This window comes from Delphinus delphis, chromosome 3 (genome assembly GCF_949987515.2).
Source record: "Delphinus delphis chromosome 3, mDelDel1.2, whole genome shotgun sequence".
NCBI lineage: Eukaryota > Metazoa > Chordata > Mammalia > Artiodactyla > Delphinidae > Delphinus > Delphinus delphis.
This window is the reverse complement of record NC_082685.1, coordinates 2,785,771-2,805,305: the sequence shown is the minus strand read 5'-3', so window position 1 is coordinate 2,805,305 and position 19,535 is coordinate 2,785,771. Positions and strand designations below refer to the sequence as shown.

Below are 19,535 nucleotides of genomic sequence, written 5' to 3'. Positions count from 1 at the left end.
GACCCCTGGACGAATGGGCTAGGAGTGTGCCTGCCTGGGAGCCTCTTTCCTGTGAAATGCATACATTATTTTGGTCCCGCCGGGTTCACTTGAGGAGCCCGGGTGGGCTGAGGCCACCAACGTGGCTCCTGGGCACCTCCTCCGGGCCCGCCATGCATCCTCGGTGTCCAAACTCCCGAGGGGACCCAGGTGCCCATGAGGTGCGGACACAGGGGCTTGGGGTCAAAGCTCAGGCTGCCCGGCACTAAAACAAAGCATTAGGACATCTGGACGGAACCCCCTACTCGGGTGCTGACCCCTGTGTGTCTTGGCTGGAAGCTTGACCTTCAAACGCAGCACCCGGGGGGGTGGGGCAGAGAAGCAGCAGTCTTGGTCTGGGATGCAAATTTCGGCCCCAACGGAGGTGTTGCTGGGCTGTGTTCTCATCTGGGGACACGGCTGGGGAGCACCGCGGAACCTTCCAGAGAGGGCCAATCACAGCTACCCCATTGACAGCCCAGCGTCCAAGGAGCCCCAGTGAGCAGGAGGGAGGGAAGGAGGGATCTCGGGGCCCAGGTACCCACAGGAGGCAGCAGGGGTGCAGGGACCAGCACTGGGTCTGTAGAACGCGCCTGGCGAGAGGGAGTTAATCTCGGCTTCCCGGCGGTCTCTGCCCCAAGACGAGGTTTCGATGACCTGCGTGGAATTTCTAACAATGAGATGAAGTGTCTGGTTCTGTTCACATTGACATCCCGTTTCTCGCCTGTCCAAATTCCATGACGCCTTTTCTCGTTAATGCAGAAATGCGGCCAAGTGCAGGGCTGCCCAGGAAGCGCTGAGGTCTCCTGCGGCTCTCACTGGAAAGGGGAACCGTGGCTGCCTTGGGGGCTCTCAGGGTCTCTGCAGGACTTGGGAGAGGTGGCTTGGGCCACACTGCACACAGGAAGTGGAGAAGGTGCACAGAAGGCACGGACGTGACCTCATGGGATCCTCAGGGACTGGTGCAGGGCAGCCAGTGGGTGTGTTCTCAGAGAAGGCCAGGCAGAGCTGCTCGGACTTCTGCCCTCGCCCCTAGAGACCCTCCTTGCTGGCCTGATGAGGCAGGCGACTGTGTTTAAGAAGTGCACGTGGGGGGCTTCCCTGGTGGCTCAGTGGTTGGGAATCCGCCTGCCAATGCAGGGGACACGGGTTCAAGCCCTGGTCCGGGAAGATCCCACATGCCGTGGAGCAACTAGGCGCGAGCGCCACAACTACTGAGCCTGTGCTCTAGAGCCCGCAAGCCACAACTACTGAGACTGCGTGCCACAACTACTGAAGCCTGTGCCCCCAGAGCCTGTGTTCCACAACAGGAGAAGGCACCACAGTGAGAGGCCCACGCACCGCAGCGAAGTGTAGCCCCCACTCGCCGCAACTAGAGAAAGCCTGCGCGCAGCAATGAGGACCCAACGCAGCCATAAATAAATAAATCAATAAATCTATTTAAAAAGATAAAAAAAGTGCACATGGGGACTTCCCTGGTGGTCCAGCGGGTAAGACTCTGCCCTCCCAAGGCCAGGGGCCCAGGTTCAATCCCTGGTCGGGGAACTAGATCCTGAATGCCCCAAGTGGGAGTCCACATGCTGCAACTAAAGGGTCCTGCATGCCGCAACGAGGATCCCACATGCTGCAACTAAGAGCTGGCACAGCCAAATAAATAAATAAAAATAAATCTAAAAAAAAAAGTGCATGTGGCCAGGAGCGGTGGGTGACCCCTAGGAGCTGTCGACAGTCCTGCAGCTGCAGGCCACAAATTCTGCCAACACCCCGAGGGACCCTGGAGCAGATTCTCCCCCAGTCAAGCCTCTGGGTAAGAATGAAGCCCAGTTGGCACCTGGATGGTGGCCTGCTGGGACCCTGAGCAGAGGACCCCGTTAGGCTGTGCCTGGACCCCTGACTCACTGTGAGATGATAAGTGGGTGGAGCTTGGGGGTATTTGTCATGCAGCATCGCTAACTAATACAGCAGAGAAGCACAACCTGCAGAGAGGACCCAGGTCCGGAGGAGATGGAAGGGGATGTGGCCTGATGTGGCCTGTCGACGTTCCCTCATTTTTTCCTACGATGCCATGTCAGTTGGGCCTGCCACTCCTAAATTAATCTATGTGACTGTAAAAATAATACAAATAGAAAATACAAAACTAACATAAAAAAAATAATAACGTCTCCCTCCCGACCCCAAAGCCTTTGACTGAAATGACTGCCCTAGGAAGGTACCGCTGTGTGTCCTGCTTTGAGAAGCCAGTCCCAGGCCGTGGCCAACTGTGACTCCCAAGGTTGTGGCGGGGAAGGAACCACACCAGTGAAGAGAGAAGTTTGCTGATCCATCAATTCCAAGCCAAAGAGCCATGTTGAAAGAAAACCGTTCGTCACTCCTTGCTGCCTTTTAAAACAAATCACCTGGAACCCTGCTGCTAAAGTCCAGGATTTCCCACCTGGGAAATCACAGCCCTGCCTCCTCCCTTGCTGTCTGTCCCGCCAGCACTCCCTGCAGATGTGCCGGAGGGTCTCACTTGCACCCAGATGGGTACCGCACCAGGCACGGCGGGGATGGGGGCTCTGTCATGCCAAGCACCTGCCGGGACCGAGCCCGGCAGGACTAGAATTCTGTTCCTGTGTTTCACCGCTCACGCCTGCCCTGCGGAACATTTCCCAACGTCTGTCCCCGTTACCCCGGCGTAGCCACGAGATGCTGGGGACACGGGAAAGAAAACAAATCGCTGTGATTCAGCAGCTCTGACGGCCCACCCCCGACCCCTCAGCATGCTCTGTGCTTCCTCCTCTTTTCCCTGTTGACAGCTTTGCTGAGACAGAAAGTCAGAAAACAAACAGTTCACCACTGAAAGTGTTCACTCACTCAATGGTTTTCTGGTATATTACATTATTAAATTTTAAAGATTGTAAAAATATATATACGTGACACAACATTTGCTATTTTAACCATTTTTAAGTGTACAAAAAAAATTCAGTGGCATTTAGTGCATTCACGTTACTGTGCAACCATCACCTCTTTCTGATTCCAGAACATTCCATCACCCCAAAAAGAAGCCCCATCCCCATCAGCAGTTACTCCCACCCCCTCCCCAGCCCCTGACAACCACTAACCACCAACTCTCTGTGTCTGTGGATCTGCCTGTTCTGGACATTTCCAATCAATGGAATCACACACTGTGTATCCTGTGTCTGGCTTCTCTCACTGAGCATCGTGTTCTCAGGGTCCGTCCACGTGGTAGTGAGTGTCAGGGCTGCACCTTCCCCTTTTCGTGACTGAGTGATGCTCCCGTGTGGGGAGGGACACGGTGGGTGTATCCATCATCTACTGATGGACAGTGGGGTTGTGTCCACCTTCGGCTGCTGTGAATCGTGCTGCTGTGCACATTTCTGTACAAATATCTGAGCTTGTAGCTTTTCACTGAACTCCCACTTCTGGCCCTATCCTGACTCTCAGGGAAAGTGGCGATGGCCCCCGAGGGCTCTGAGGGGTCCTATCCAGGTGGGCAAGGGGCCATGCAGCCTGGGAGACTATGCGATGGTTAATTTTACATGTCAGCTTGGCTGGGCCATAGGATGCCCAGATATGTGTGGAGACTTCTTTACCATTTTTTCATTGCATTATACGGCCAAGAAAATTCTGATAATTCTAGTCTCTGTTCAGCAGGAAACTGGTCAAATGACATCTTTTATTTTTTTTAAACTAAATTTGTTTATTTAATTATTTATTTTTTGGCTACACGCGGGCTTTCTCTACTTGCAGCAAGCGGGGGCTACTCTTCGTTGAGGTGTGTGGGCTTCTCGTTGCAGTGGCTTCTCTTGTTGTGGAGCACGGGATCTAGGCACGCAGGCTTCAGTAGTTACGGCACGTGGGCTAAGTAGTTGTGGCGCACGGGCTTAGTTGCTCCACGGCCTGTGGGATCTTCTGGGACCAGGGCTTGAACCCGTGTCCCCTGCATTGGCAGGCGGATTCTTAACCACTGCACCACCAGGGAAGTCCCATCTTTTTGTCTCTAAGAGAAAAGTTGGCAAAATCACCACTGCTCAAATTCTCCCAAACCCAATAATTGGAAAAGAGATGAACTGTGCTGAGTTTATCTTTGAATTAAAGAATTCAACCAAGCAGAATTCCATTTCCTCAGAACACATCACCAATACAAACCTGGTGGGTGGGTGGATGGGAGGGAACTTGGGCTTGCGGTCAATAGACCTGGTGCCAAGTTGTGACTTTGTCATTAACAAATTTAAAAAAGAAAAAAGACTGGGACTTCCTTGGTGGTCCAGTGGTTAAGAATCCGTCTTCAGGGCTTCCCTGGTGGCGCAGTGGTTAAGAATCCGCCTGCCGATGCAAGGGACACGGGTTCGAGCCCTGGTCCGGGAAGATCCCACATGCCGCGGAGCAACTAAGTCCATGCGCCACAACTACTGAGTCTGCGCTCTAGAGCCCGTGAGCCACAATTACTGAGCCTGTGAGCCACAGCTACTGAAGCCTGCGTGCCTAGAGCCCATGCTCTGCAACAAGAGAAGCCCACTGGCCGCAACTAGAGAAAAACCCTCACGCAGCAATGAAGACCCAATGCAGCCAAATATAAATAAATAAATAAAATAAATGAAATAAAAAAAAAAAAAGCGTCTTCCAATGCAGGGGACACTGGTTCAATCCCTGGTCAGGGAACTAGGATCCCACATGCTGCGGGGCAACTAAGCCTGCATGCCACAACTACAGAGCCCACTCGCCACAATTAGATTGAAGCCCGTGAGGCACAACGAAAGATCCTGAGTGCCGCAACTAAGACCCGATGCAGCCAATAAATAAATAAATAAATAAGTATTTAAGTAAATAAAATAAAATAAAAAATAGAACCTGGTCTTTAAAAGAAAAGTAAAAAGGGGCTTCCCTGGTGGCACAGTGGTTGAGAGTCCACCTGCCAATGCAGGGGACACGGGTTCGTGCCCCGGTCCGGGAAGATCCCACATGCCGCAGAGCGGCTGGGCCCATGAGCCATGGCCGCTGGGCCTGCGCATCCGGAGCCTGTGCTCCGCAACCGGAGAGGCCACAGCAGTGAGAGGCCCGCGTACCGCAAAAAAAAAAAAAAAAAAAGTAAAAAGACTATGGGATGGTTAATTTTACGTGTCAATTTGGCTGGGCCACGAGATGCCCAGATATGCCTGTGGCCAGTTGTTCTTTTGGATACTTCTGTGAGGGTGTCTCTGGATGAGACTGCGGGGCATGCGGAGGTGGAGGGCCTCTCCTGAGCGGAAGGGAATTCTCCAGTGACTGCCTTTGGCGTCGGCTCTTGGGTCTCCACCCTGCAGCCTCCACAATCAATTCCTTAAAATAACTCTCTCTGTGTACACACATCCTGTTGGTTCTGTTTCTCTGGAGAACCCTGACTAATACGGACTGCCAGGTGCCTTGTGGGTGGAGGGAAAGGAGCTGGAACCCTGGCCCCATGGTCCACCAGCCTGGGGCCTTGTTGAGTCTCCCTGCTGCTAAGCCTCAGTTTCCTCACCTATAAAATGGGGATGAGAAAACCCGCTCCCCAAGGCTTCTACCAGGACAAAATGAGACCAAGCAGCCGGGTCTGGCTCACAGGAGGCACCTGACAGACACCAGCCGGGCTGCCGAGTGGGGTCTGCAGTGGGGGATGAGGAAGTGGTGGGGGGGCCGTCAGCAGTGGGCCGGCCAGGTGCCTGGGAGTGGGCTGGGGCCCGGGTGGAGCCGGCCGAAGTCATGGGCTGGAGCTTGGTGTCCTCCCCGCTGGCAGGTGCTGTAGTGTGTGGGCCTAACCCTGCAGCACGAGGCCACGCGGCCGCGGTCCCAGCCGCTCTCCTGACACCTGAGCCTGGCGGAGGGTGGCTCTGCTGTGATGCCTGTACACATGTGTGTCCCCGGGGACCAGAAGCAACTGAGCACTGGCCTCCCTATCAGGAAAAGGGGCTGCGGACCTGGGGTCCACTGATGGAGAGCGTGAAAAGACCAAGATGAGGGTATCTGGTGACCACTGGGGAGTACCTGCGTTTCAAGTCATCATCTTTGTCACCGCCGTTCTCGCCAGCCGGGCTGGGGTGAGGATGGCAAGGCATCCGCCCCAGGCACAGAATCTAAGGGGCACCGAAAAGTCGGTCACCGTGATCACATACTTTCATGCAATATTTTTTTTAAGAAGTCAAAATGAATGCAAAATATCCATGATGAATCACATGTCAAGGTTTTCATTAGGGACAGGATCTGATGGGGCTGGGATTAGGGCAGAGCAATCCCCTCTTTATTATTATTATTTTTTTGATGGTACGCGGGCCTCTCACTGTTGTGGCCTTTCCCGTTGCGGAGCACAGGCTCCGGACGCGCAGGCTCAGCGGCCATGGCTCACGGGCCCAGCCGCTCCGCGGCATGTGGGCTCTTCCCAGACCGGGGCACGAACCCATGTCCCCTGCATCGGCAGGCGGACTCTCAACCACTGCGCCACCAGGGAAGCCCAGCAATCCCCTCTTTAATTGAAATTCTAATCTTCGGAGTTCCCTGGCAGTTCAGTGGTTAGGACTCTGAGCTTCCACTGCAGGGGGCGAGGGTTCGATCCCTGGTTGGGGAGCCAAGATCCCACAAGCCGTGTGGCACGGCCAAAAAAATAAATTTTTTTAAATCTTGACCATGGATTTTTTGGGGGGCATTCATTTTGACTTTTAGGACATATTGCTATGTTAAGATACAGCATAGCGATGACTGCATTTTTCAATGCCCCCTTAAGTTCTGCGCTCGGGGCGGGTGCTCGGCTTTCCTCACCCTGGGCCGGCTCTGCCTGGGCCGCTTGCAGGCCACACAAAGCAGAGAGGTGTGGCATCCTCAGGGGCAAAAGGGCCCGAGGAGTGCAGGCAAGAGGGAGGTGAGCCTCCACGTGTGAGCACTACAGTTAACGAGGAGCCCTGCGTCGGCCAGGCCTGCGTCAGCGTCTACAGTCCTCCTTAGGCCCCCTGGGAGTTCTCATCCCCATCTCGCAGGTATGGGACGTGAAATGAGCGCTCCAAGCCACACCCTGGGCTGCGGCAGGGACCCGGGTCCCAGGGACTCAGCCGGGCCGCCACCCCGATCAGCGGCCACCGCTCAAAGCCCTTTGGGACTCAGGGAGCGAGCACCCCGTGCCTGGAAGCATGAAAGCCTGGGCTGAGGGTGCTGGCGGGGGTGGTTGCTGGAGACTCTGACCCTGCTCAGGCGTGGCTGACACGGGGGCTCGGGGCCGAAGGGGGGGCGTTAGCTCTGCTCATGGAGCCGCGTGGGGGCTGCAGATGAAAGCCTGTCTCCCCTACCGGGGCCGCTGCTGGGGGTGGGGGGGCCCAGGGCGGCACTGGCCAAACCAGAGGCCTTGAGGGGAAGCCCCGAAGGAAGATCCTAGAGGGAGGGAGAGCACACAGTCCCTCAGAGACGGGGAGGGAGCCCCAGCGCCCTCTGGCTTCTCTGTGGCCCAGGGCGCTGCCATCCCAGTGCCATGGGCACTGGGTACCCTCTGGGACCTCCTGGCTGCAAAGGGCACACAGAGCCAAGAGGGCTGTGGGCTAAAGTGCGTCCCCAAAGACACATTCAAGTCCTAAGTCCTGATACCTGGGGCCTCATTTGGAAATAGGGTCACTGCAGATGTAACTAGTTAAGATGAGATTGTACTGGGGTGGGGTGGGGCCCTAAACGCAGTGACTGGTGTCTGCACGAGAACGGGACATGCGCACACACGGGGGAGGCCATGTGAAGAGGAGGCAGCGGCTGGGGGGATGCAGCCACAAGCCAAGGCCTCCAGGGATGCTGGAAACCACCAGAGGCCAGAAGAGGCAGGGAGGACCCTCCCCGGAGCCTGTGTGTGTGTGGGGGGTCTGCCGCACCTGGATCTCGGACTTCCGGCCTCCGGAACCGTGTGAGGACGCGTTTCTGCAGTTGCAAGCCCCCCAGTCGGTGGTACTTTGTGATGGCGGCCCCAGCGAGCGACTTCAGGGGATTCTGTCTCAGCCTCTGCTCTAGCCACCTCCACCCCGGACCCCCAAACCTCACAGCCGATCAAGCCCCGTGTCCTCGGGCCTCACACCCCACCCCCCTCCAGCTGTATGAAGCAGGCGTTCAGAGAGGCTCAGGGACGAAGCAGTGAAGCCGGGGGTCCAGAGCGAAGAGCCCCCCGCCTCAAACCAGCCCTCCCTCCATGTTCTCAGCTAGCCCCACGAAGGGTCCCAAGAGAATCCCATTTCAGCCATACTCCCAACAACGTCCAGTCACCGAGAAAGGCGTCCCGATGCCCTTTCCTTCCCAGAGCGGTCACGGAACCCGTGGAAATTAAACCACACGCGCTCAGACGAGCAGTGGGGCTGAGGAGAAGGTGGAAAGCGCCTGGCCTGAGAACGCGACCTGCTGAAACCTGAGGGATGCGGGCGCTGGGGGCAGGGAGTGACAGCTGCAGAGGGCGCATCGGGGAAGGTCCCAGATCCACGACCCGACTTGACACCTGAAGGAACGAGGACAGGAAGGGCAAGCGAAACCCAAAGCCCACAGGAGGATGGAAATGACAGAGCCGGAGATAAATGAAACAGACCAGAGAAACCAGAGGGCGGCCTGAGAAACTGAAACTGGTCCTTTGAGAAGAGGGGCGATCCTGGCCTTTAGCCAGACTGATGGGGAGAAAAAGGGGGAAGACGCCGGGGGACCAGAGCCAGGCGTGACCACTGAGCTCCTGGAAGTGGGAAGGGCTGTAGGAGGGTGCTGGGGACCAAGGTTGCCAGCGGATTAGGTCATCTACACAAAATGGACCACTTCCTGGAAAGGCGCACATTTCCAACCTGCTGGACGGCCCCCTTCGCAAACTGCCGGCACCACGCTTGGGAAGTCACAGCGTGTTATTTCCTCTGCAGGGAGATGAAAGGAACCCGCCCAGACACGGCAGAGCCTCTCAGAGGTGGACCTGGGATTTGAACTCGGGTTTCCTGGCTGGGAGCCCAGAGCTCGTTTCACGGTGACACAATTCCCAGTGTGTCATGTGCGCACGAAACACTCTGGCTTGTTTGTTCCTTTGCTCAAAAACAAGGGATTCCAAGCTCGTGAAGTAAGAGAAAACGCTACCTACCTTTTTCAGTTTTTCCAAGAAGCAGCACTGTTTGACCCTGTTTAGAGAGAGAGAGAGGAAAAAAAAAAAATCACGGTTAAATATTTTTAACGTAATTAGCTCCAGCTTTTCTCAGAGAGATACTTGGCTGTCACTGAAAATGTGGCATTTGGTTTGGAACCGGCCGTGTCCTCCAGAGAAGGAACGGGGGTGCCTCTGGAGATTTACACCGATCCATTCAGGAGAGACAACTGTGTTTCTCTGGGGAGGGGGGAGTTGAGTTTTTGTCTGGAACTTGTATTATTCCATCTCAGGACACGGGGACCCCAAGCCTTGAAATGGAACCGAGCCTTGATGTGTCACGCTTGGGGTTTTTCCACGTCTGGTTTTCGGTTTTGATGGAAGCCACTTGCCGGGGCCAAAAAGGGAGAGGTGGAAAAAGCGATCTCGGGGCAAAGCAATTAACCCCGGGTGGAAGAGGTGACAGGTATACGGGGCCAGGAAGGCGAGGGATCTGAGGCTGGCCGCCTGGGGCCAGGAGGTCACCGGGAAAGTATGGAAGTCCCCGTGATCGGACCCCGGGGGCGGGGTGGGCTCTGGTACTTTGGAGCCGCTGGCCTTCCGGGGGATGGGACCCACTGCTCCAAGCGGAACCCTGGACGGAGTCCAGTCTCTTTCTGATGATTGATGCACACAGCAATGAGGGGCCCTGGGGCCGCCACGTCCAGCTGTCAGGGTGACCCTGAGGCTGGACGCCAGCCTCCACCCCACTCTCCACACTGCAGCGCCTGGGGAGGCACCCACCAAGGCCAGGAGGGAGAGGTGAGCGGTAACCCCGTCCCCTCCAGGCGGCCAGCACCAGCCTCCCGTTTGTGGCTACGGAGGCCTGTCCTCTGCTGCGGGGCTACGCGTCCTGCTCGGCCAGAAGGATGCCTCAGCCTCTGCTCCGGGGGCAGGGACCCCCGGCAGCTGCCGGGCCACTGACCACAGTTCACAAGCCAGCAGCTTGACCACCCTCGAGCTCTAGGCAGGCCCTTGCTTGGGGCCCATTCCACTGTGGGCTTGCTGTGGGGAGGTCAACAGAAGCCCCTGCCCAGCGCAGGCCAGGCTTCCTGAGCTGCGGGGCCTGCCTCGGGCGAGGCTGTTTCCCTCCAGGTCCCCTTCGGTCTCGGAGAGCCGGCCCCTCTTCCTTCACAAACATTAGCTCTTTCCACAAACCTACAGGGGTTTTTTCCACCTACACAAAGGGACATGCTGCTGCTGCCACTCCAGGGCCAGCGCCGAGGGCCACCGAGCCTTTCTCAGTGGCCCTGGGCCCCAGGGGGCTGGCATCAGAGACCACGGGGCAGGGCGGGGGGGGGGCAGGGGGGAGACCCAGCCGAGTCTCAGCCACAGGAAGGAGCTGGCTGGGGCAGTTTCACTATTTCTTTTGGCCACACCGCGTGGCACGCGGGATCTTAGTTCCCTGACGAGGGATCGAACCTTCACCCCCTGCCGTGGAAGCTCGGAGTCCTAACCACTGGGCCTCCAGGGAAGTCCCTGGGGCAGCTTTCTCTAAAGCAGGGCTTCTGACCCCCGGCACTGTTGACATCGGCGCGTCCTGGGCACCGTGGGGTGTGAAGCAGTGTCCCTGACCCCCACCCCCTCGATGCCAGCAGCCCCCCAGTCCTGATAGCCACAGATGTCCCCAGACAGGGCCCAGTGTCCTCTGGAGGCAGAGTCACCCCCAGGTGAGACCCCTGTCTTAAGGAAGTGCTGGGTGAGACACACAGACACAGAGTAAGGCATCTGGCAGGGGGCGCTCCTGCCCCGGTCCCTTGAGGCGGGGGAACCCCAGCTCCTGCTAAAGGTCAACACTGGGCTCCCGGGGCTTAGAGGGGGAGACACACCTCTGCTGGGCTGAGTGTGCTGGGGCACCGGGGTGTCGGGGCGCCTCAGGACCAGCCCATGCTCCCGGCGAGGGCTGGGCCCGCCTGCTGTGTGGATGCCAGCAGGCCTGCGTGGGAACGGGCCACGGGAGGTGTTCTATAGGGTCAAGCCTCGATACCTTCAGATTCTGTACTTGGGAATTCACCTACTCGCTAGATTGTAACCCCCAGATTGATACTTGGGGGTGGGTGTGTGCAGTCATTAGAGGACACGGGAAGAGCAGTGAAACATTCGAGTCACCGACAACCATCTTCCCAGCTGAAGTGGAACCGGGTGGTAACCAGGGTCCTTTTCACCATTTAGGGCTACGTTTTGGGCATTTTGGGGATTTTGGCGGGTGACTCTGCCTCTAAAATGGCCCCCCGGTGTAGAGCCGAAGTGCTTGCTGGCCGGTGTCCCACGTGCAGGAGGACGGTGACGTGCTCACGGGGACAGTGCGTGTGTTAGATGAGCTTTGTTCAGGCCAGGGTTACAGCCCCGCCGTGAATGAATCAACAACTGCTATCAGACTAGGCGCCTTTAAACAGAAACGCACATCACACGAGTGTGCGTGGGAATCGGGCGTGACAATGGGGTGACGGAGGCTCACGGGATCCTGGCCCTGTGTGTCCCCAGGAGCGGTGGTGCGGTGTTCACTAATTCAGCGTTTGCGGCGACTTTATGGCCCAGAACCGCTGCCAATGACAAGAATCAACTGTATACATATTTTCTCTTCTTTATGACCATGAAAGGAACACAACTGCATTTTCCCAAATCTAGAAATCACATGAAATAACAAAAAATCAACCATAATCCCACCGCCTGGATTTTTCACGGCATATACACATATATGCCTCCGTTTTTACATATATATGCCTCCGTTTTTACATATATATATATGCCTCCGTTTTTACAAATTCAGGTCCTACATGCCATTTGATCACCTGCCTTTACAATTTTTCTTAATTTGCTTACTGTCTATCACATTGTGAGGGGAACCACTCTTTTCCCATGCCATCACAAATTCTTCTGATTTTGGAATGATTTTAGATGGACAGAAAAGTGACAAAAACAGCACAGAGAGTTTGCACGTGCCCTCAGCCAGCTCCTCTTAAGGTCGGCATCTCATCAAAATGAAGAAATGGACCCAGGCGCCTTACTCTGAATTCAACTCCAGGCTTTATCTGGGTTTCACCATTACTCCACCCCATCAAACAATGTCTGTTCTGTTCCGGGGTCCCGTCCAGGATACTAATGCTGCATTTACCAACAGGACCTTTGTGGATGTACCAAAATCTATGATTAGTAGTAGTACTATGTATATCTATTCTTGCCCATTATTGGATGTTTGGGTTGTTTCTGATTCTTTCCTCTTCTTAAATCATTGTACCATGAGAATCAGTGCACATGAGGCAAATATCAAAGCACAGGGAATTCTGTGTGTGCCTCTCTTTTTTTTTTGCGGTACGCGGGCCTCTCACTGTCGTGGCCTCTCCCGTTGTGGAGCACAGACTCCGGACGCGCAGGCTCAGCGGCCATGGCTCACGGGCCCAGCCGCTCCGCGGCATGTGGGATCTTCCCGGACCGGGGCACGAACCCGTGTCCCCTGCATCGGCAGGTGGACTCCCAACCACTGCGTCACCAGGGAAGCCCCTGAGGATGAATTCTTATGTGTAAACCCTGAGTTTAAAGGTAGAGAGGACTTGATCCACCTTCCAACTTGACCTTCAAAAAGACTGCAGGGCTTCCCTGGTGGCACAGCGGTTGACAGTAGGACATGTAGGACATGCCTACAGAAGAGTGTACAGTTTGCTCACGTACAGACCATGCATTTAAAAAGTGTGTGCACCTGAGTCACCATGACCTGCATCAAGACGTAGAACATTTCCAAGACCCCCGAAGGCATCCCAGGGCCTCCTCCTGCAGTGAATCACTATTCCGATGGAATGATTTATTTTTATTATCATCATTTTCATGATCATGGTCATCCTGACTTTCACTCGTGAGGATGGGAAAGAGGGTACAGATTCCGATTGCAGGATGAGCTGTTTAGGTGAGAAGAACTTCCTAGAAGATTTTAGAATGTTCTAGAAGACAGCCAGCCAGCATCTGCTCAGAGGGGGTGAGGAGTTGGTCTTTCTGGCCCAGCTGAGGTGCAGGGAGGGGATTTTGAGCGAGCTCCGGCCCTGGCTCGGGGCGTTGGTCTGGACGTCGGCCCACTGGCTCTCTGAACCCTGATGCCCTGTCTGTAACATAAGGACCCACGGCACCGCTCTCGGGGTCATGGTGATGACGAAATGAGACAAAGACGGTGCCCAGCACTGCAGGAGGTGCGAACTAAGGCAACGATGATAAAAATAACCCGACAGATATGACACGTGATACACGGGCACACCTCGTTTTATCGCGCTTCACGGATATCGCGTTCTTTACAAATTGCAGGTTTGGGGCAACACGTTCCCGCAAGGAATAAAGAGTGTGCTGAGTCCAAAGAAACGGGTTTGGAGATGGAAGAATCTCCTCCTGGTGAGGATGCTGGGGAGACTGTTGAAATGACAACAAAGGACTGAGGATAGGACATAGACTTAGCTGACAAAGGGTTTGAGGGCATCGACTCCAACTGTGAAGGACGTTCTCCTGCGGGTAAAATGCCTTCAAACCGTATCGGACGCTACGGGGAAACCGTTCATGAAAGGAAGAGGCCACCGATTCGGCAGACTTCATTCTTACCTCATTTTAAGAAATGGCCACGGCCGCCCTGTCCACAGCATGGGGGCAGGACCTGCCACCAGCAAAAAGGTTATGACTCGCTGAAGGCTCAGATGATGGTTAGCGGGGTTTTTTTTTTAGCAATAAAATATTTCTTTAATGATATTTTTTTATTTTTAAATTTTTTGGCCGCATCACACGTCAGGTGGATCTTAGTTCCTCGACCAGGGATGGAACCTGGGCCCCCTGCACTGAAAGCACGGAGTCTTAACCATTGGACCGCCAGGGAAGTCCCCAAAGTATTTTTTAACTGAACGAAACCCGAATTATTAGATGTAGCAGCTGTGGCTCCAGGATCAAGGGCTGAGTGGCCTGGGTCGAGTGGAAAGGCCTTGGGTCCTGGGCTGACACGGGTACAGCTGAGGAGGCCTGGATCCCTAGGTCCCTTCTGATTTTATCCTCATTTCCTGGAGGGCGGAGCCTGGGTGGGGGGATGGGGCTGGGCTGGGGTCATCACACTCGCTGAGTGTTTATTATGGGTCAGAAGTTGAATTTCCCTTCTTTCTCCTGAGAAAGGTGTTAACGGCTGCTTTGCAGACCCGCCTGGCAGGGTCCCTGGTGCTTCTGGAGATACATGCAGCTCCGTGGCTCACCCATGAGACAGAGGGAGGAAAATTCCAGAACCTCTGACTCTGTGCTTTTTCATTAGCAAGGCCCTGCTTTACATGCAGGACACGGGGGAGGTCTTCACGTGCGTGCGTGCGTGTGTGTGTGTGTGTGTGTGTGTGTGTGTGTGTGTAGTTGGGGGAGTGGGTCACTAGGGCAGGGGTCTCTCCTAGGGTAGTTCTGCCCCCAGGGGACACTGGGCGGTGCCTGGGGACATCTGTGGTTGGTACTCTGGGGGGCTCCTGGCATCGAGTGGATGGGGGCAGGGACGCTGCTCCACACCCCGCAGTGCCCAGGACGGCCCCCCCAGAGGATGCCCGGCTGATGTCAGCAGGGCTGGATGCGGGGGGGGGTCGGTGGGGGACCGAATCCTGTTCTCTGCACAACCCTGTCCTTGCCCAGGACTCCCGGCTCCACCTCTGGGTGCCTTTGCCCAAGCTCTTGTCCTTGCTGGTCTCAGCTCAGCTGTTCAACTGCCAAGGGCTTCTCCGAGAAGGATTCAAAAATAGATCATCTACTTTTTTTTTTTTTTTTTTAAATCTCAGAGATGCCTGAGAGCACAGCGCCCGGCAGAGGAAGCCGCCTAGGCAGTGAAAGAAACCAGAAGTGCTTCTTGTTGATTTTCACCAGCTCTTCTGGGGAGACTGTAGGGTAATCCCCTTCCTCAGGCACTTCTCTTAGAAGTTACTCTGCATTCTGCTTCTCAGAAGGAAACTGGGCTCCCGGGCAAGCACTCATGCCCTCCACCCACTCGGGGCTTTGAAGCAAAAATCCGACGGATTTGGAAGGTTCACATCAGACCAGGTACCCTGGGGGCCCGCGATGCCCCTGAGCAGCTGCCATGGCCCCCTTGTGCCCTCAGCCAGTCCTTGGCCCAAAAGGGGGGGCCCAGCTTGTCACAGCTGCAGGGAGACACACCTACAGCTGATTTTTTTTAAATGACCAATAAACATTATATATATTTTTTCAGTTGAAAGCTATCCTCACCTTCAGTATTTACAACAGGGATTCTCTCCATCGGCCCTGCTGACGTTGGGGCCCCGGGTCACTCTGTGGGGGGCTGTCCCGGGCACTGTGGGGGGCTCAGCAGCATCCCTGCTCCCACCCCCTCGATGCCAGGAGCCCCCCAGTCATGAAAACCACAGATGTCCCGAGACATGGCCCAGTGTCCCCTGGGGGGCAGAGAGCTCCACTGAGCAAAGTTCCTGCTCTAGGATTATTGAGTTAACGTCTTTAAATCCCTTCAGTGGATTCATTTCAAGTAAGAATTTTTATTTCATTTCATTTCATTTGCTGTGCCGCACAGCTTTTGGGATCTTAGCTCCCCGACCAGGGATCGAACCCGTGCCCCCTGCAGTGGAAGCTTGGAGTCCTAACCACTGGACCGCCAGGGAATTCCCTCAAGTAGGAATTTTTAATACAACTGTTTACTCTCAACTTACTTTTTTTGTGTGTGTGGTACGCGGGTCTCTTACTGTTGTGGCCTCTCCCATTGCGGAGCACAGGCTCCAGACGCGCAGGCTCAGCGGCCATGGCTCACGGGCCCAGCTGCTCCACGGCATGTGGGATCTTCCTGGACCGGGGCACGAACCCGTGTCCCCTGCATCGGCAGGCGGACTCTCAACCACTGTGCCACCAGGGAAGCCCTCAACTTACTTTTTAAAAATGTATTTGTATTGAACGTAGGTGTACATATAGCTGATTCACTTTGTTATACAGCAGAAACTAACGCAACATTGTAAAGCAATTATACTCCAATAAAGATGTTAAAAAAACGTATTTGTATTGAGACATAATTGACACACAACCCTGTGTGAGCTTCAGGTGTTCCTGTGTCAGTCTGATACATTTATTTATTGCAACACGATTACCACCTTAACTGTCCACTGAGTTAAACGTTTCTACCTACCCTCCCATCCTTCCCTGGACCAAGAAGGATTTGAGGCGCTTCCACAAGGGCAAACGACAAGTCATCGAGGCAATGATGGTGGTAGCTGGCGTGGGAGGGGAAATGGCAGGAAGAAATAAAAGGAAAGGTTGCAAAGTGGGGTGACCGTTCTCTGGAAAGATCGTCTGGTGTTCGTTTTTAGTTTGGGTACTTTTTGCCTAAACAAAAATAATGTCCACTGGTTATAGTGGGTCCGATACTGCCCCTCAAATATCCATGTCGTGCCCCCCGCGTCCCGTCCCCCCACCCCCCGCCAGAGCTTCCTGGATTCAGGGTGGGCCTTACACCCAATAGCTGGTGTCTTTATCGGAGAAAGTGGAGTGGGGGTGGGATTTGATACTCAGACACACAGGGAGAGGCCTCGTGAAGATGGACGCAGAGACTGGGGTGATGCGGCCACGAGCTGAGGACGATGCAGCCCCAGAAGCTGGAAGAGGCAGGAAGGGTCCCCCTCTGGAGCCTCTGGAGGGAGCACAGCCCTGTGACACCCTGAGCTTGGACTTCAGGCCTGCAGAATGTGTGAGAATAAATGTCTGGTTTGAGCCATGCAGTTTGAGGCCCTTTGTTAACAGCAGTCTCAGGAAATTAAAAAAAAAAAAAGTCTCTAGATGCACGTCCCTGCAGCTGTGAGAGCTGGGACCTTGAGTGACAAGGGCTCCCCTCCCACCGCTGGACTGACTGGCTCTGGGCATTTGGGGGAGGACAGAGAAGGCACGCCAAACCCCCTTGAGATGCCTGCACCTTGCAGGGTTGATACATCCAGGCTGTTTGCATGGGAGAAATGGTCTGTGGATTCCCTGCCTCTGGGACTATATCCATGGGAACCGCAGACATCTGGGATTAGGAACCAGTTACCCGGGGTTCCCAAGCTTTGGAACCCTCTGGAGGGGCCACTGCGGTCTGCCTGGGGCGGGGGGCGGGGAACTGTGGCAGCTGGCCTGGGTGTGGCCGGTTGCAGAGGGCCCTGGTGACTCCACCGGGCAGCCAGGGCGGGACCCCCGGGTGAGGCCGGCCCGCACCCACAGGAAAGGGAGGCCCAGGCTTTCCACGGGTTCAATGCTCCCGGAAGGCGAGGGTGGGGTAATGAGTCCACATGTTTAATGATGGTAGGAAACAGAAATAGAAGATCACATTCCCGCCAGTGGGGAACTTTCTGTTCCGCAGGAGGAAAGTAGAGGGAGGGGTTCTCAAGATGCATAAATAGACGATCACAGTGTGTCATTTAAGTGCCACACATCAACACACTTTTTTCTATAAAAGGCCAGATTGTAAATATTTCAGTCTCTGTGGCAAAGATTCAACTCAGTAGCCGCCGTAGACATGTCATGGGCGTGCTGTATGCCAGTAAAACTTTATTTGCAACAACAGGCAGAGGGCCAGATCCCACCCCCTTGGCTGTAGTTTGCAGAACCCTGAGCTGGAGGGATGAACAGCCTCTGAGGTTAAGGAATGGCAGCTCCTCCAAAGGTTAAAAGAATTACCCTCTGACCCTGCAGTTCCACTCCTACGTATGTACCCAAGGGACATGAAAACACATGTCCACACAGAAAAGTGTGCACTAATGTCCAAAGCAGCATCATCTATAATAGGCAAAAACTGGACATGACCCAAATGTCCATCACTGGGTGATGGATAAACTCAGCCACGCAAAGGGGTGAAGCCTTGACCCTCGCTACAACATGGACGGACCCTGAGAACACGATGCTCAGTGAGAGAAGCCAGACACAGAAGGACACACAGTGTGTGACTCCACTGATGGGAAACGTCCGGAACAGGCAGATTCGCAGACATAGAAGGTGAATTCATAGTTGCCTGGGGCTGGGGAAGACTGAATGGGGTATAGGGTTATTTGCGGGGGGGTGATGAAAATATTCTGGAATTAGGTAGTGGCCGTAATTGTACAACCTTATGAATGTACCAGAAACACTGAATTGCATATTTTAAATAGGTGAATTTTATGGCATGTGAATTATAGCTCAATCTTTTTTTTTTTTTTAAAAAAAGGAGTTAAGTACAACAAGCTTCCTACAGGAGACAGTGTCCAGGCCCAGAGCTTAAGGTTGGGTAAACCCCGGTGGGAGGCCCCGGCTGGATGATACCCCGAGTTCAGGCCAGGATGTGGGAGGTCAGAGCAGAGTGGATGGGGGGCCAGCAGCCAGAGCCAGGCAGGTGTGGTCCAAAATGGACGTGCGTGCTGTGTGGAGAGTTTGGGCCTTTTCCTGGGGCCAAAGGAAGTTTCCACACAGGCAGTGATGGGTCCAGGGTGGAAGGAACAAAAGCAGGGCCTCACTATGACTTTCAAGGTCCCTCTCCATAAAAAAATATTGAACATACTTTACGACCACATTGGTGTAAAGATGGACACCATCCAGCCTGGATCAGTATATTCATGGTTTTCTTCTGATGTTAAACTAAAGCATTCTCGTGGGCTTCATGGATAAACAGACCTGGAGACCAGGTGGAAACAGCCCGGATGAGAACCCTGAGGGGCGTGGACGGAGGATGTGATGGGGATGAAGAGGAATTTAAGTGGTTGGGAACGTGGGGGAGGAATCGAGGACGATCTGAGGTTCAGGGGGGCCCTCTGCACCCAAACTAAAGAGCGGGCTGTGGGGGAGGGAAGAGGCAGGCCTGAGACTGGGGAGATGGGGGTATCTGCTCTCCAAGCAGCAGCAAGGCCAGCACCAGACACATCCATCTTTCCGAGAAGTCACTGAAGCCAGAGGAGCAGAGCCTGGCCTTCGAGCAGGATGCGTTCTCTGTGACCTGGCACTCGGCCCAGCCGGCCTCCGAGGCCCAACGTCCAGCTTCTGAGAGCACGGGGGAGCCGCGGAGACAGGGGCTCCTGGTGAGGAGGAGATCGGCGCCAGCCCCTGCAGAAGGTGTTTGGTTTGAGAGTGGGTGCTTTCCCGTGACCCTCTGCGGCCTTTCACTGTCCCCCTGCCCAGGCCCCACCGCCATCGCCCGACACTTGCTGAGCCCGGGCACTTCTCTCCGGATTCGGAGCAGACACTTGGAGGACGCACACACCCTGGCGTGGGGCACATCGTGTCTCCCCCAATTCAGACGTGGCAGCCCTAACCCCAGGCCTCAGAATGCGACCTGATTTGGAGAGAGGGTTGTTGCAGGGGTAATTAGTGAAGATGGGGTCACGCCAGAGCGGGGGCGCCTAATCCAACATGACTGGTGTCCTTATGAGAGGGGACGCTTAGACACAAATACGCA

At 55.0% G+C, this 19,535-nt stretch overlaps 1 protein-coding gene across 3 annotated transcripts in view; it reads right to left on the bottom strand.

The window, feature by feature from the left end:
• Positions 1 to 19,535, bottom strand: part of GNG7 (G protein subunit gamma 7) — a 153,850-nt gene that overhangs the window by 25,549 nt on the left and 108,766 nt on the right. For all 3 annotated transcript variants that reach the window (XM_060007320.1, XM_060007321.1, XM_060007322.1), the window contains one exon: positions 9,101 to 9,137. The gene's annotated coding sequence lies outside the window, so the exon portion shown is untranslated. The remainder of the gene's footprint in view (positions 1 to 9,100; positions 9,138 to 19,535) is intronic.